Source organism: Lygodium microphyllum, chromosome 5 (genome assembly GCF_053477565.2).
Source record: "Lygodium microphyllum isolate KBCC chromosome 5, Lygodium_microphyllum_v1.1.10, whole genome shotgun sequence".
In the NCBI taxonomy this organism is placed as follows: Eukaryota; Viridiplantae; Streptophyta; class Polypodiopsida; order Schizaeales; family Lygodiaceae; genus Lygodium; species Lygodium microphyllum.
The window spans coordinates 70,654,158-70,671,611 of NC_141139.1; positions in this window are offsets into that span (position 1 = coordinate 70,654,158).

Sequence of the window (17,454 nt, forward strand, 5' to 3'; positions counted from 1 at the left end):
TGGAAGCCTTAATGGAAGCTTCCAATAGAAGCTTCTAAGCTTTTGTAACAGGCTGAATGACGTGGAGGAGGGGAGATGATTGGGAGGATGATGAAGATGACGATGGAGGAGATGAAAACAATGATGACGATGCTGATGATGATGACGATGATGGCAATGGAGGCGGCAGCCTGGCGGTGTGACTAGGGCGGCGGCGATTGTGGACTAATGGCGGGCAGCACGATGACCTTCTCCTCCCTCTCAAGCTTGAGAGGGGGGTTCATATAGCATTAAGGTGGGGGAGCAACCACACACGTGGCAAGGTGCATGCCTCCTCCCCATGCCCCTCCACCACTAAACTCATACTCCCTCTCCCCACCATGCAATGGCTAAAGGGGAGAGGGTTAATAATAATAATAATTTGCGTAAATTCATTATCTTTTTGCCCCAAGAAGGGGTGTTCCCACGGAGGCCTACGATGGCTCGCGGTTTTCAAGCCACGACTTCCTATACATGACACGGAGCTAGAGTTTGCTATTGCGCGAGGGTGGAGCACTTAGCCAAAGGTTTTTCCGTTGCAGAAGATTATTTTGAACCGCTTTTATGCGAGATTTTGGGTCTTCACTATTTCGTAGTGGAAATATTACATTCTCTCCCCCTTAGAGGAATCAAGATGTCCTCATCTCGAGAAGAACTGGGGGTATTGTTGGTTGAGAGTACTTTCATCCATCCAAGTGGCATCCTCTTCGGGATAATCTTTCCACTAGATGAGGTATTCTCTCAAGGTCCTGGATCTCAAATGCCTCTTCCTAACATCTAAGATCCTGTCAGGCCATAGCTCAAGGACTCCTTGGCTAGGCATTACAACTTGTTGATCGTCAAGCACATGACTAGGGTTAGGCACATACTTTTTCAGTAGGTTGATATGGAATACATTATGAACTTTTAGGTTTTTGAGGAGTTGAAGTTTGTAAGCATTAGGCCCTAGGCACTTGAGAATCTTGTAGGGTCCACAATACCTTGGACTTAGCTTTTTGCATTCACCCAAGGATAGGGAACTCTTCTTTGGACGTACGCAAATGAAGACCATATCACCTTCAACGAAGGATCTGTCTTGCCGTTTCAGGTCCGCATAAGCCTTCTATCTGTCCTTGGCAGCTTGGATGTCCTGTCTTATTGACTTGATTTGGTCATCCATGTCTTCTAGCATCTGCTTTGAAGCTTCAACCTTCAGGGATGGATCCGAAAAGCTTAAAGGACTACGACAATCGTGCCCATACAATGCTTGAAAAGGGGTCATCTGAATGCTTTGTTGGTAAGAAGCATTGTAGGAAAACTCAACCAGTGGCAAATATTGAATCCACTTTTTGGGTTCGCGACAGTAGTGTGCCCTAAGTATATCTTCAATGACTTGGTTGACTCGTTCTGTTTGACCATCAGTTTGGGGATGGTAAGCTGTACTGAAATAGAGTTGAGTCCCAATGGCCTCGAAGATAGCCCTTCAGAAGTGTGATGTGAAGAGAGAGTCACGATCACTAATGATTGTTCTTGGTAACCCATGCAGTTTGAATATTTCCTTGATGAATAACCTTGCGATGTCTGAAGCTTTATAGTTTGTCTTAACAGGGATAAGATGTGCAACCTTGGTGAGCATATCCACCACAACCATAATGGAGTTGTATCCTCCTTGAACTTGGGGCAGGCCAACAACAAAGTCCATACTAATGAATTCCCATTTCATTTGGGGAATGTCAAGTGGTTGCAATTTCCCTAGCATTTTGACATGTTTGGCCTTAATGTGTTGACAAGACAAACATTTCGTGACATATTTGAGAATGTCACCCTTGAGCCTATCCTAGTAATAGCTCTTCCTGATTGCGGTAAGGGTCTTGGCATAGCCATGATGTCCTGAGAAAGGGGAGTCATGGGCTTCCCAAAGTATCTTCTACTTGAGTGATTGGCTTGCCAGTATACATAATCTCGTCCTATAGTAGGCAAGTCCACCATTGATAGAGAATTCTTGATACTTTGTTTATAGCTTCAGGTCTTGATCCTTGATGGGGATCTCCCTTAGCAATTTCTGATAGGTTGGGTCATGGCATGCCTCTTCTCTAGCTAGCTCAAGAATTGGGTTGTTTCGCATGGATACCTTTATGGCTAGAGATCTCGTTGTTGATGGATCTTGCAAAATCAAAGAATTTAGAAATGCCTTGCGATTGAGTGCATCGGCAACTACATTCTCATTTCTAGGCCGGTATTTTATTTCAAAGTCATATTCTTCCAACACTTCAATCCATCAACGTTGCCTCATATTGAGCTCATTCTGGGTGAAAATCCATTTAATACCTTTATGGTCCGTTACTAGGGTAAATTTATTTCCCAGCAAGTAGTGTCTCCAAAGCTTAAGAGCATGGATGATAGCCAACAATTCCAGATCATGGGTAGCATAGTTCCTTTCATGGCTCTTCAGTTTCCTTGAGGAGTATACTATGGGATGACCTTCTTGCATAAGCACACATCCTAAGGCAAGTGTGCTAGCATCAGTTATCACTTCAAACTTCCTACTAAGATCCAGAAGTTTTAGGATGGGTGCTGATACCAAACTTTGCTTTAGTTTGTCAAAGCTGGACTGTTCAACAGCAGGTGACCATACAATTGATACTTGCTTCTTTAGTAGATCAGTCAGAGGTGCTGCAATCAAAGCATAGTTTTTGATAAAGACCCTGTACTATCCTACTAATCTAAGAAAACTATGTATTTCTTTGATAGAAGTTGGTGTTGGCCACTCCAGAACGTCTCTGACCTTAGCCAGATCTACTGAAATTCCTTTTGCTGATACAATGAATCCCAGATATTCAATCTGTCGCTTGAAAAATGCACACTTCTTCTTCTTGGCATAAAGCTTGTGTGCTCTCATTGTTTCAAGAACAATGCGAAGCTGGGGTTCGTGATCTTCTTTCTGCTTGGAGTAGACTAGGGTATCGTCAAAGAAGACGAGTACGAAGTCATCAAGATAGGGCCTAAAGATATCCTGCATTAACTTGTTGAAGGTAGCAGGAGCATTTGTCAGCCTGAATGACATGACTAGGAATTCAAAGTGTCCATATCTTGTGCTGAATGCCGTCTTTGGGATATCTTCTTCCTTGATTCTTATCTGATAATATCCAGACCTGAGATCTATCTTGGAGAAGATCTTCGCACCTTGAAGATGATCAAGAAGTTCATCTATTCTTGGAATGGGGTATTTGTTTTTAATGGTTGATTGATTCAACCCTCTGTATTCAATGCATAATCAAAGCATTCCATCTTTCTTCTTCTGGAATAGCACTGGAGCTCCCCATGGTGAACTGCTAGGATGGGTGTAGCCTTGGTCTAACAGTTGCTTAAGTTGCTCCTTCAGCTCAATCGCTTCTGGGATGGACATCCTGTATGGTCTCTTTGCGATTGGTGCAGCTCCTGGCGCTAGCTTGATTTCGTGATCGACTTCCCTTTGAGGAGGAAGCTCTGTCAGCTCTTCAAGAAATACGCCTGCGTACTCCTTTAACCATGAAGGTTCTTCTCTAGACTCCTAATTCTGATCTAGCTTATTTAGTTTAATCAGATAGATAGGTAGCCCCTTTCTAACTCCTTTTATTATCCGTGTTGCTTTGGCCAGTTGAATTTTTGGCTTCCCAGCCTCTCCTTGAGTTGTGACTAGTTCCCCTTCAGAATTTTGAAATGAGACTTGGCCCTTTCCATAGTGAATGTGGGCGTCATTGGGTATTAGCCAATCCATTCCGAGCAAACATTCATGGATACCTAGGTTCATAACCCTGAATCTGACCGAAGTCGACTTTTCACCCAGTAGGAATTTCACCCTAGTAGTTTGCTTGGTACAAGAGACCTCACGACCATTTTCTAATTCCACAAGTAAGGTAAGTGCATCTATTGTGGCTATTCCTAATATTTTTGCACAGACTGGTGAAATAAAGGAATGTGTACTGCCACAATCAATCAAGGTTTTGAAGCTTTTACCTTGATAATCTGATGGTGTTTGAATCACCGAGAATTGGCGATTTGGGCCTTTCTTGTGAAGAGCGGCATGAACCGTTGCCCTTTCAATGTCAGCTTCCATGGTTGGATCTTCTTCATCACACAACTCCTTGCTAGCAACACTGGAGGTTCTCCCTCTGGCCCTGACGGTGGCTCCTTGTCCATGGGCAGCTCCTTGGAATGGCCATTGACATTGTCCTCAGCTAAGCTTGGGACATTGCCTTTTAAAGTGACTAGGCTCGTTGCAATGGAAGCAACGGAGATTGCGGCCATTACCTTGGGTAGGAACAAGATTGTTGACATTGTTGGCTCTAGCTTTCTTTCTTTGTCCCTGATTTTGGCCCTGCACTCTCTTAGCCTGAGACCTATACACTCCCTTGTTCTGATCCTTGCAAGACTAAGTCCTGTTATATCTTGGCTTGGACTGCACCTCCTGTATATCGGTGCAACTCGAATGAGCATGTCTTGAAGGTGTGTTGGGCGCATTGATTCCAAGCGGGTGTTTATGGATGGTTTTAATCTGGCACAAAACTTTGACACATGTTGTGTCATATCCATTCGTGGCGCGTACTTTAAGAGAGAGACAAATTTTGAATAGTAAGCATCAAGGGATAGACCAAGCTGCTTCAGTTTATAGAACTCGTTCATCTTTTGTCTGTGGTAGGCAGGTGGTAGATATCTCCCTCGCACAACCTTTTAAAGCTTCTCCCAAGTAACTGACCCTTCCGAGATCCCTTGGTCTCTGCACCATTGTTTCCACCAAAGTCTTGCTTCGCTGCTAAGCTTTAGTTTGGCGAGCATCGCTTGGTTTGCGGGTGCAGTATCCTGCCGCTTCGAAGTAATCCTCCATGGATTTGATCCAAATCTCGGCATCAGTTTGGATGGTCCTTCCCTTGCCATCGAATTCTGGTAGCTTGATTTGTTTGAGAAGAAACTTATTCTCCTGAATTATGACTATCCTTGATGTAGGGGTTGGACTAGGAATCTCCAGTTGAGGTTGCACCTGGGCATTAAGATTCTTCACGTTAAAAGCTTGCTAAACATTTCTCACATTACATTAAGATGCCCAGTTCAGCTTTTAGCCAAGTGACCTAATCACTTAACTCCTTTACCAACACTTACAACCAAGACAGTCATTGATAAAAAGTCTATTTCATTCATATGGGCATAGCCCTTCTGAGTACAATTATTTTGGAAGGTAGAACAAGCTGATTAGCACATCAGTTTGGGGAAAACAGGATTGTGTTACATTCGGCTATGGAAACTGAGTAATAATATGGAGTAGGGTCATGAATTTTTAGGAATCGATAGGTCATAGGAAGCTTGGGGTATCCTTTCCTTTGATACACGTTCTTCTCATAACATCCCAACATGTTGATTCTGTCGGTAGGGATTATTCGGGTCACTTCCTCGTACACATACTTGTTCTGCTTGACCTTTCGACCGCCGACATATAGGGTTGCTTTTGCGTGAGCCTTAACAAATATGAACAGCTTCACATCCACTTGATTCTCTTCAAGTTGGTCCGAAGGTACGCAAGTCGGTGGGCAGCTATGTAATAAATTCCTGAATCACTTGTCCATCTCCATTCCACGTACAGGGGTGAAGGATTGTAAATATGGTATAGAATATTTATCATACCTAGCCTTTGTCGATAATCCGAGGCACGCATCGCAGTCATAAACATAACCTGGAACACCAAGAATTTGTTCCATGCTTCACGACTTTGCAGGCTAGCATCGATAAGTAAGTAAGAAAATGTTCTTAACAGCAACATTTGCTCTACTTTCCCTCATTAAATTCCCTTGTAAATATTAGATTCCGTTGGTTCGCTCTGATACCAACTGTAACGTGTCCCCCTGTCTACTTGTAGGACACGTCTTAGCAGCCCATCGGGAAGAGAGTCCAGAAAGCGCCACCCGCCGCTCCCAAGGAATGTCACAGGGTTTGCGATCTAAGTCTTCTTGAGTCTGCCACGAAGCAGAAGCATTCCGGCCGTTCCCACTTAGAACCGACCTGAATCAGGGTTTTCCTAATGGTCAAGTTCCTAGAAGGTAACTAGCGTCGACGGACTACTTTACGCACAAACATCAGGGTCGATGCGGACTTGGTTCAACGAGAATGGGAAACGAGAGGGATGCGAAGCTCGACCTCTCTGCCCATAAGGCATAGTCCCATTCCGTTCCCCTAAAACTGCATAAATCGGACTATAGCTCTATAGATTCTAGGTCATTGTTACCTCTCTGTCAAATCCTTTGAGAAAAGCTCCTGGCCAACCGGGACCACCCTTCCGTAGGATGGATTTATGGTCACACCACACTTTCCTTAGGTTGCTTTAGTTATCTAATTACCTATCACATTTAGTTTGACGAGCAAAAATAGCTTCCTTAATTAACCAATTAATCACTAGTTCCTTTACGTAACTTAGGCATTGATATAGAAAAACAATGTCAAACAAGTTCCTTTTCATCATTTGATCTTTATTTATCAGTCCTTGGAATACATCATATAATCCAGCCCGAAGGCTATTCCAGCAATCCTCAGGGATCGCTATTCCAAGCTCCGTCCCTAGACTAGTATGCGGGTCTCAAGATCCCATCTCGAGTCACGTTGGCCTCTTGTGCAGGATCCGAAGAGGCAAGGGATTTATGGCCAGAGCCTCCACTGGCACCCATGCGTCCTCCTGCTCCAAGTAGCATCCACAAAGAGACCTCTCGTGGCGGGTTTGGTCCACATACCCGGTGCGGTTAACAACCCCCTTGGATAGGGTCAGGCAGACAGTCGGAGGTAACTGGTCCTACCTCTCCCTCCAGGATTTCAACTTGAAGCATCAGTTATTTTCCCAACATTAGTTCCTTGATCAAAGAAGTACAAACAGTGCTCCTAAGTGTACAAACACAAGCACTCCAGTGGTCGTTTATATGGCCAACTGCTAAGGTGTGAATCCTTCTCTCCGAATATATCCAGCATTCGATCCGGGATCAATCACGACTTGGGAAGATCCTAAGGGTTTCATAAGCTGAGTTGCTTGTTTACCCTTTATTCTTGGGTTAGGGTTTATACCCTGTCAACCCAAATTGTCAATACCTTAGGTTTCCTTATATTAAGGTCAATACATCCTGGACAACCCCGTTGTCCTTACTTGATTGGTCAATTTCCTACTAGGTAATTCATAATTACGCTAACTTGGCAAATCAGCCCCAAGGACGGGTGATGTAGCAAGATGACTACTCATCCTCTAGAAAATTAGACTTGTACTTAGAACTCGCCAAACTTGTTCTAAGGAGTGGCAATACTATTTTACGATTTAGACACAAAACCATGCGACGTTGCAACTTGTTGCATGAGATAGGAGTTGCACCTAACTTGTGGAATTATTTCTCCCATCACACGGTATTCCTTGGTCAAGAATACCTTTGGTCAAGATGTAGGGTTTGGGAGTCCTCTTGACCCCAATCCAACTGTAACCCTACTAGGCCGATAATGCTTTGGCTCTAGGGATCCTAAATTCATATGAAGGTTTAGTATTTGGTCAATTGATCCTTAGGGTGAGAACCCTAGATCATTCTTGCATGGGCGTTTAGATAACCCTAACATTTTCGAGAATGTGGGTAGTATCTTTAGGATCGAAAGTCTTAAATCGGCATCCCAAGTGCGATACTAGGCAGAATTTTAACGTAACTTAACTCTACCTAGCACTTTGAGGTGATCGTCATATGCAATCTAATTGTACCTTTATGATTTTCATGTGAGCAACTCAACTATACACGAATTACTTAGTTGATTTAACTAACCCACGATTAGATACGATCATCCCTTTTAAAGATGCAAATACTTCCTTCTAAATTAGCAAGTACTTTTTCCTAAAAGATGCAAGGAACTGCAAGATGTATGCGATGTATCATTCCATGCAAATTTGCGATTTCAAGACTATAGACCTTTTCCTTCTATGCAGCTATAAGATTTACAATTTTCTTTTCTTTTCCTTGCCCTAAACTATAATGATGCAATGAAATCAAAGCTTTGATATTTTTAATGAAGATGCATTCAAACTTTGATTAAAGAACTCCACGCATGAGCGAATGCCATGACTCCATCATTGACTTAATCCTTCCTTTAGCACTTAACCCAACCTAGGATGTAATTATCATCGCATGCGATTCGCAAAGTACATAAATCCTTTCCATGGATTGCAACTATTCGGACATCATTTAATGGGCGTCTACGATTATTTTATATGCGAATCACAACTATGCATTATGTGTTACATGCCATGTCCCATGCGCAATGCAACAAAGATGCCTTTGCACAATTCCGTCTTTTTACTTATGCATCATGCGTTTAGGATTGCAACTTGACCACGGAAGTGCAAGAAATTTCAAATGCACGACATGCAACTAAATCATGTGAATCGGGAAAGAAAATAAATTTCCCAATGTATTTAAACTTGCCTACGAGAATTAAACATGCTTAGTGCATCCTTTTCATGTAGGAAATTTATCGGAACCTGGGCATTAAGATTCGGGGTGTTGTCCACTCGCGTACTCGGGGTGGAAACTCCCACGTGTGCTCCTCTCGCCTTTTGCTTAGGAGCCATTGATGTGGTAGATTTCGACGCAGTGAACCTTCCTTGGCTCGTTTATGTACTTCGAGGGTTCTACTGTCCAAGAGTGTCTCTTCCGCGTAGGAACTTGGGCCTTGCAGACACTATTTTTAAAACTTGGGGGCACATGGGTGAAGCTTCTAAGCTTCTGTAATAGGCTGAATGATGTGGAGGAGGGGAGATGATTGGGAGGATGATGAAGATGATGATGGAGGAGATGAAAACAATGATGAGGATGCTACTGATGATGACAATGATGGCGATGGAGGCGGCAGCCTGACGGTGCGACCAGGGCGGCGGCGACTGTGGACTGACAAAGGGCAGCACGATGACCTTCTCCTCCCTCTCAAGCTTGAGAGGGGGTGTTCATATAGCACTAAGGTGGGGGGGGGGGGGGGGGGGGAGCCACACACATGGCAGGGTGCATGCGTCCTCCCCATGCCCCTCCACCACTAAACTCATACTCCCTCTCCACGCCATGCAACGACGAAAGGGGAGAGGGTTAATAATTAAAAACAATTGCACAAATTCATTATCTTTTTGCCCCAAGAAGGGGTGTTCCCACAGATACCTATGGTGGCTCGCGGTTTTCAAGCCACGATTTCCTATACGTGACACAGAGCTGGAGTTTGCTATTGCACGAGGGTGGAGCACTTAGCCAAAGGTTTTTCCATTGTGGGAGGTTATTTTGAACCGCTTTTGCACGAGATTTTGGGTCTTCACTATTTTGTAGCGGAAATATTACATGTTGGGAGATGGTCTCAATGGATAGACAAAAAGAAGGTGAGGTTGTTGGAGAATATTTGGCCAAATGGGACAAAAAGGCCACGTTGCTATCCACATGATGAAGTTGAGTATCAATGATGACATTCTCATCCATCTAATGGATGTGACAACTCCTAAGAAAGCTTGGGAGACCTTGAAGACATTAATGAATCAAAAACCACATTGAAACAAAATAGCCTTGAGAGTTGAGCTAAACAACACAAAGAAAAATGTAGAAGAGATTTCCATAGAGTTCATCCAAAGAGTCAAGGATTCGCATAAGCAAACGTTTGATTATACTATGAGAGATAAAGTGATAGACAATGAGCTATCCACAATTATTATTCATGTTTTGAAGAAAGGATATGAAGGACTTGACAAGGCCTCATCATTTTGAGGCAAAAGCCCTTACTTGATGAGATGGAACAAATTCTTAGGTATGAAGATAAAATATAAGTAGCTATGAAAAATGTTCATAATGGAAGCTCTACAAGTACCTCACCAAGCACAATTGATAAAGCCATCTTTTGAGAAATTGAAAGAGGGAGTTTCAACACCCAAAGAGGTAGAGAACGACACCAATCAAACCAGCCCAATCACTCTCCTTATGAAAGAGGAGGCCATACCTCTAGAGGTAGAGATAGAGGTACATGTAGAGACTATAATGACTCAATCTAATGCTACTATTGTTCAAAATATGGGCGTTTTGAGAAAGATTATAGGAAGAAGCAGCTTCATTGGAAGGGAAAATCAGTCATCCTTGTTGATGGGGAAGGAAGATCTTAATGCTTCTCTCAAGGCAACTCTCTACTTCTATTGAGGATGCTACTCAAGCCAACAACGTAGACCTTGGAATGAAAGAAGAACCATGGTGGATTGATAGTGCGGAAAGCTCCCACATGGCTTACCACGATGAATATTTCTCTTAGTTGAATTCTACTCATAATGGTAATATCATACATAGTATTGTTAATGCTATTGTAGGTATAGGAGACATACTTATTTGACTCAATATAGAGCACCAGTGCATAAGTTCCAATCTAAGATGGAGATTTGGTGGGTTGGTGTAGCTCACGTACCAATTGAGAATCATCAAACACTGAAATGGTTGTTTACTCATATAGGTATTCCAAACATTATTAAGTCTCAAAGTGAAGGAGAAATGTTCGTTTTTGATGGGGTTGGCAATTTTAATGTGGAATGGCACATAAGCACTGACTTGAAAACTACCAAATGTATGCTTGGAATATGTAATGGGGCAAATGCATATTTATTATCTTGCCATACTTGTAATGATATTATGGCTATATAAGAATTATTACATTGTTTTGCGAGGGATCACATGAAACTGGGACAACTTGCGCCCTGCGAGAAGAGCCCCAACTAGAGAATCTATAGATCTAAGTAAAAATAAAAACAATGAAGATATATGGGATCCAATTCTTTCAATTCCTCTTACAAATGTTCATGTATGTACTTTGCATACAGAGATTAGAATTACTAATAAACTTCTTAGGTTGCATCTCGACTATGCATACTCAATTAAGCCTTTGTCTTTATTGGATGAGTGTATTGACAAATGTGAGGCATTACTCTCCAAAAGGGGTTTTTATAGAGGTCAAGTTCACTTAACACTTTCAGGGAAAACAAAAGATTTCTTGGCTGGTGTCTCAATGGAAGGCTCAAAAGCTAGAAGTTTTTTAGGAAACCATACAAGAAAACATGTGAGCATTACTTGGGAGCATTGGAGAGAGCTATGGGGGATAATGGCAAACGTTGCAAGCACACTATGACTTACATTTCTAAGGATGGAGGTTTGGAGATACCTCGATATCTTCTAAAGCTCCTCAAGCAACAAATGAAAACCTACACATATCCAGAAGAGCTCAGATGTTTGATTACAAATCTTGTGCAAGCAATAAAGGAGGAATGGGGAGAAAATGATATCACATTTTATTTGGTAAGAGATAATATTTAATCCAAGCTTTCTTCGATAAAATTTCCAATGGCATAAAATGATTGTTACTCTTATTAATTTGCAGCATATCCTTCATATCCATGGGCCTTACTTTGTGGAGGAGCAAGGCCCCCTAGCAACTTATAGTGGCTAAGGCATGGAAAAATCTCACTATCAAGCATCTACAAGTTTTTTTCGAAGCACAAGACATGGAGGAGGAGTTACAAAAAGAAATGCTCTTGAGGAGCTATTCAATCGGTTTTTTCGACGACAACTTCAAAGAATGAATACTTTAACTTGAGAATTCATAGTATGTTTCAAGAAAGAAAAGTACAAAGCTAGCTCTCAAGAGCCTTTACATCATCCTCCCCCTCTGTGATATTTCCTCTATAACACAAAAATTTTCTTCTCTTGTAGCCAACTATTGATTTTATATCAAATTGGTTTGCTGCCAATGCATATGATGAGAGGGCCATAAAGTATCTTGCTCTAGAAGTAGAGAAACCATGACCATAACCAAAAATCCTAATTGCTGCAATCTTCTCCAAAACATCACCTTATGTGCATTGTACTATAACCTAGAGAAACCAAGTAGCCTTATAAGTGCCTTGATACATAGTATAGGTCATGTTGCTTCCTGTGAGAAGATGTTATGAAATACCAAGAAAACATGCGGATCAATCCTTGCTAAGTAATGGCCAAGTGCAATATCTTTCATTGAGCTAATACCAACTCTTGTCCCTTTATCCCGTCCCAAGAAGTTATCAAAATCTCCAACTGTAAAAAAAGATAAATGTCAAATGAATATTGAAATCAAACATATTAATGTATATCTTACAGAATTTGAGATTATAGTACCAATTGATTTTCATCATTCTCTAGCTTAGTTGGATTCCATATGTTAATTGATGATTGTGCCTCATTGGTATCTTCCAATTCTTTAACATATTACAACTCTTCTCTTCCAAAATTGAAAATTCCAAGTCGGTGTCTTGAAGGCCGTGGAACTCGTCTTCAGTAATCCCATACTCTTTCTTAGCATTCTTTGCCTTATGAAAACAAAGAGAAAGGGCATTCCCTGCTTCAATAAACTTGTCATCTGTAATTTTGGTGTGTCAAGTTTAAGTAACTCTTCTTTCGATTCATTTTCGACATCAACAATGCCATTTGCAGCATCAGAATCCTCTACAATTATCGCTGAACAATAATCCTCCCTAAGATTGAAGAGCCTTACTAGCAGTATGTATTCCTTGTCCTTGAAAGGGAAAGAAGCAACAATATAAAAAGAAGAGTCACATACAAGATCTGCAATTGCATGATTTTCTTCAATAATTGTCTTAGCTTTGAATTGGGCAACATCTAGTTTGCCAGCAATATATGCTTCTTGCTCAAGGTCTAAACATTCCTCTGCATCCTTATCATTTGATACCTCGTCCAAAAGGCAAAAGCTGGAATATTTTGGACCCTCTAATTGTTGTTCATCAGATTTTATAGGATATTTAACAAGAGTATATGCAATGAATGTAGCTGCTTTTGACATTAGCTTGTATTTCCTAGAATGAGCAGAACAAAACAAATATGAGGTACAAAACCTGTCAAGAGAATGAGATGTACACTTTCTTGAAAACAAAGCCTTCTCTGCAATGAGCTCCCAATAGGCATGTGAACATATTCCTTTTCATCCTTTTCAACTATCGAAAATGCAAGACTTTCAAACTCAACAAACTCCTCCAGGAAAAACTTCTTGCATGAGTACATGGTAAATATACTTGGTCAATATACTAGTCAGGGTTGAAAATATCCTTTGCAGTTCCGTAGTAAGATAACTCCATGCCATTTTGAAGAAGAAAGTCTAGGAGCCTTTTTGATGGAGAAATCTCTATGATCTAAGACAATCCAAGAATCCTCAATAGTGACTTGCCTTTGACCGGAGACTTCCTAGGTATTCCCACACCTGCTGCTAAACAAGGGGAGGAAGCTATGGGAATTTCATGGGAGAAGGCAAGACAACCAAAAGCCCTTGATCCTGATGACAATCTTCTTCTTTTCTTAGTAGGGGCGACCTGCTCTTGGGAGCCTGCAACATCCTTTAGTAGACATGAGTGAAAGCACGATATGGTGTGAAAGTGTGCACCCAACCTCACGAACAATGCCTCCTCGCTTCATGTTTGGGGATCCACAATACGGCGCCAAAGTGTGCACTCGACCTCACGAACAATGCCTCCTCTCTTCATATTTGGGGATCCACAATATGGCGCGAAAGTACGCAAGCGACCTCATGAACAATGCCTTTTTGCTTCTTATCAAGGGGTGCATGTAATGGCATAAATTGACATATGAAAAACTGCAAGAGGAGCTCAAACCTAGCTAGGTTTAATAATTTGCCAAAAAAATCATAAATGTCTAATTATGTGTATATATAGACAAGGACAACGATTAGTCGCATGGACAGCCACGTGGATGGCCCCTACAAATCCTAGCCAATAAAACACTGCCATGTGTCACCTAACCCACATGTATAAAAGACTACGGCATGAATACACAACGTCAAGTTCAATGATTGTTGCTTCACACCGTATCGATAATTTCTACCCAACAACATCCAATATCGTTCGATTGCATTTTAATCTAGCGTGAGTAGGTGAACTTTAATATGCCGTATTGGTAATACACATCAGATTTGGCGCGAGTAGGTCAATTTTAATCTTGCGCTTGACTACATTTGCATCGTATTAGTCATCCACAAATACGACGTGAATGTATTTTATGCGATATGATGGTCAACTTCATTCATGCTGTATTTGTTGTTTCTTCTTAGTGACGTTTGATCTACATATACGACGCAAGTAAGTGAACTTGAATTTAGCCCTGGAGTGCATTCGCTTTATATCGATCATGCAAAAATGGCCATGCAAGCTCCCCTCTATAGATACAACACGAAAAGGCGAAACGTTGTTCATGTCGCTCGAGTGCGTTCGTGCCATGTCTATCATCTCTACAAATACGACGTGAATGTTTTGCCTATGATCTGACGCTCGAGTGCATTTGCGTTGTATTTGCTATTCGAATCTTTGTTTCATAGATACAATGCGAATGAACCACCTTCCATCTTGGGCTTCCCTCCTTTCACGCCGTATCTGATGTTTTAAGTTTCTAATTAGGGTTTAAGGTTTTTGATGTGTTTAAGGTTTCTAATTTATGTTTTAAGTTTTTTGATTTGTGTTTAAGGTTTTTAAATATTCTAACTTGTCTCATTTTCCAGTAGGTCATGGCTAGGACAAAGCAGACTGCAAGGAAGGTGTACATAGACAGTAAAGATAGTGAGGAAAAGACAAGGCCATCAGTGGTTCCTCAATCTTTCCCTCTTGAGATCCCTCTTACCCCTGGTTACCCTTAGTCTCCTGCCATGCAATCTAAGAAATCTAGTGCAGAGACAGTGTCTTCTCTTGCCCATAGTAAGCTTCATTATGTATAGTCCTCCCCTACAACTGCCAAGTTTCCAACCTCCCTTAGAGTCCCTATTCAACAAATAGAGCACCCTAGACCCTCTTATGCCCATGGAGAAGAAGAGCCTTCCAAGTCCAAGAGAAAGAGAAAGTCTAGATTTTATTATGTTCAGAAATGTTTTAATGAGATAAGGAAGGCACAAAGAGCTACACATCATGTGATTCCAAAGATAACATTTATCAAAGTTATCAAAGACATTTCTTATACATTACCTTGAAGGGTCTCCAGTGGAGTTGGCATGCAAAAAAATGGCAGCTTGCAACCATTCTTTGCCTTCAAGAGGCTACTGAAGACTTTGTTATTGATTTTATGAACGATACTTACATTGCTACTGCCCATGCTCATAGAGTGACTTTTATGAACAAAGACTTTAGTATGGTCAGCAGAATCAAGGATCGACAAGGTATTGAGGCCCTTGCCCACTACTTATAAAAAAGCCTTTGAGATCCTTAACGTTCCTCCAAAATTTTCTAAGAGAGTGAAAGGGCCAATGATTGAGGAGGTGACACATTTAAACCCAACAAAGATTGTGTCCCAACAAGTGTCTGAATGACCACAAGAGGTTATAGAGTTAGAGGATGAAGTTTGCAAGAGGAAAATCATAGTCCTTGGCCCTGTCAATCTGAAGAAAATGGGGGAGGTATATGGGGAAATGGTTGTGAATGTCTCTTGCATTTGTTCAGAAGAGGACTGTCTAAGTATTTCCCTTGAGGACAAATCCATGCTTGTTAAGAAAGATATTCAATTGTCCGATTCTGTAGTCTCTTGTTGCATAAGATAAGGCATTTTAACTCAAAATTACTATATGAAATGAGTGTTGTTCATTGCGAATGACATTCCTTTGTTTTTGCTAGTGGTTTTAAGGTGTTGATTGCTTCTCTCAACCAAGAAATCTCTAAAACTATATTTATTGTTGATCCACTATTATCAATGGAATTGTTTTCAAGATCTTGTTCAGACATAAAAATATTTTTCAAAACATTTGATCCAATCACAAACTGCCTTTTTTTTTCTTACGTCGAAAGGTATGCAATTTTGCAAAGGTCTTAATGTATACTTCTTTATAGTATGCATTTTTTACTAACATTTCACTTTGCAGAGAACATTAGAGCCTAATGTATATTAATATTCTCACTAGAGAAATTATCCTTATGAACTCTCTCAATGGTATCCATGACCAAGCAAAAATGTACATTGAATACAATAATCCTCACTTTTTGATTTATTGTTTTTTATTGTATTTTTTTAGTAACATGTTTCCATTTACAGTGCTGGCAGGTTGGTGGTTACCTTTTTGGACACCACATATGATGATATTGCTAATCCTCAAAAACCATATAGCTTTCTCTTACAAGAAGTGCCCTTACAAAATGATGTGCATTCTTGTGGATGGAGAGTGATTTCAAATGTTTGTAAGATAATAAATTCAAAGATTCTCAAGATAGATGGAATTAATGTAAGTATCTTTCACATTTTTTTAAGCAACATATCTTTGAGTTTTCACAACTGTTGCATTATCATCAAATTTTATAATCATTCCATTTCTTCGTTTTAACTCCCTACAGGTACGAACTATCACTGCTCTAACAATTTTCAGCTTTTTAAGATACATATTAGATATAGTTTTCAACTTATTACAATTTTCCTCGCAATGCCAAGATTACCCTGATTCATGCACATGGTGGATAAGATAGAGATATATTGAGTTGATTTTGGACAACAGTTGACCCCAACTCTCCTCCACTAAAATCCTTAACTAAGAGTAAGGGTAAGGCGAGAGGCAAGTCCTCTAGAACAAGTAAGGTAAACTCCAAAAAGACAGAAATGCAAACACTTTCTCATCCATCTTCTCATCAGCCTCCTGAAGAGAAGAGAACCCCTGTCCAAGTCCAATTTTTTAAGCGACAAAAGAAAAAAAACACTGTAAGAAGATTAGATATCTTTGCAGAAAGCGATGATGAAGAAGTTACAAAGCTAAAAGAAGACAAATAGATGCAAATGAAGCAAGATCCTAGTACATGACATGCGTCTTCTTCTTGAGATCCTTCCAACTATCATGGACTTTTGAATATATTGACATATTCTAAATTTAAAATTGTGCATTGTTACCTTATTAAGAACCTCCCAAATTAGATGAGACTTGGCAATGGAAAATCCTTGATATGTCCATAGGTAGCCTCTCTAAACGAAACCACATACTGTACATAATATATAAAAATTCGTCTCGCACTAAAAGAACCGACGGTCTCATTAGCATAGATAATGTCTGCAAACGCCTTATGAATCACATTGAAAGTTCCACTCAAACTCTCCACATGTTGCCATTCAATACTTGTTGACGAAAATATATCTACAACCAAGAATTATATATTAATACTTTCTTACATGAAAAAAAAATCACATACGTTATTAACTTAAGACTTAGAATATGTCTACTAGCAAATACACTTGCTAAAAGACAAGTACATATCCTGGGCCATGTAAACATGTTACACTTTGCCTAAAGTAATGATACACCCCTTCTTGTGTTGTTTTATATCCTCTCTTTTTCTTATTTTCACCTTGTGAGAGCCTTTGCAAGAGGGCAATATGGTAACCTAATCTTTTATGC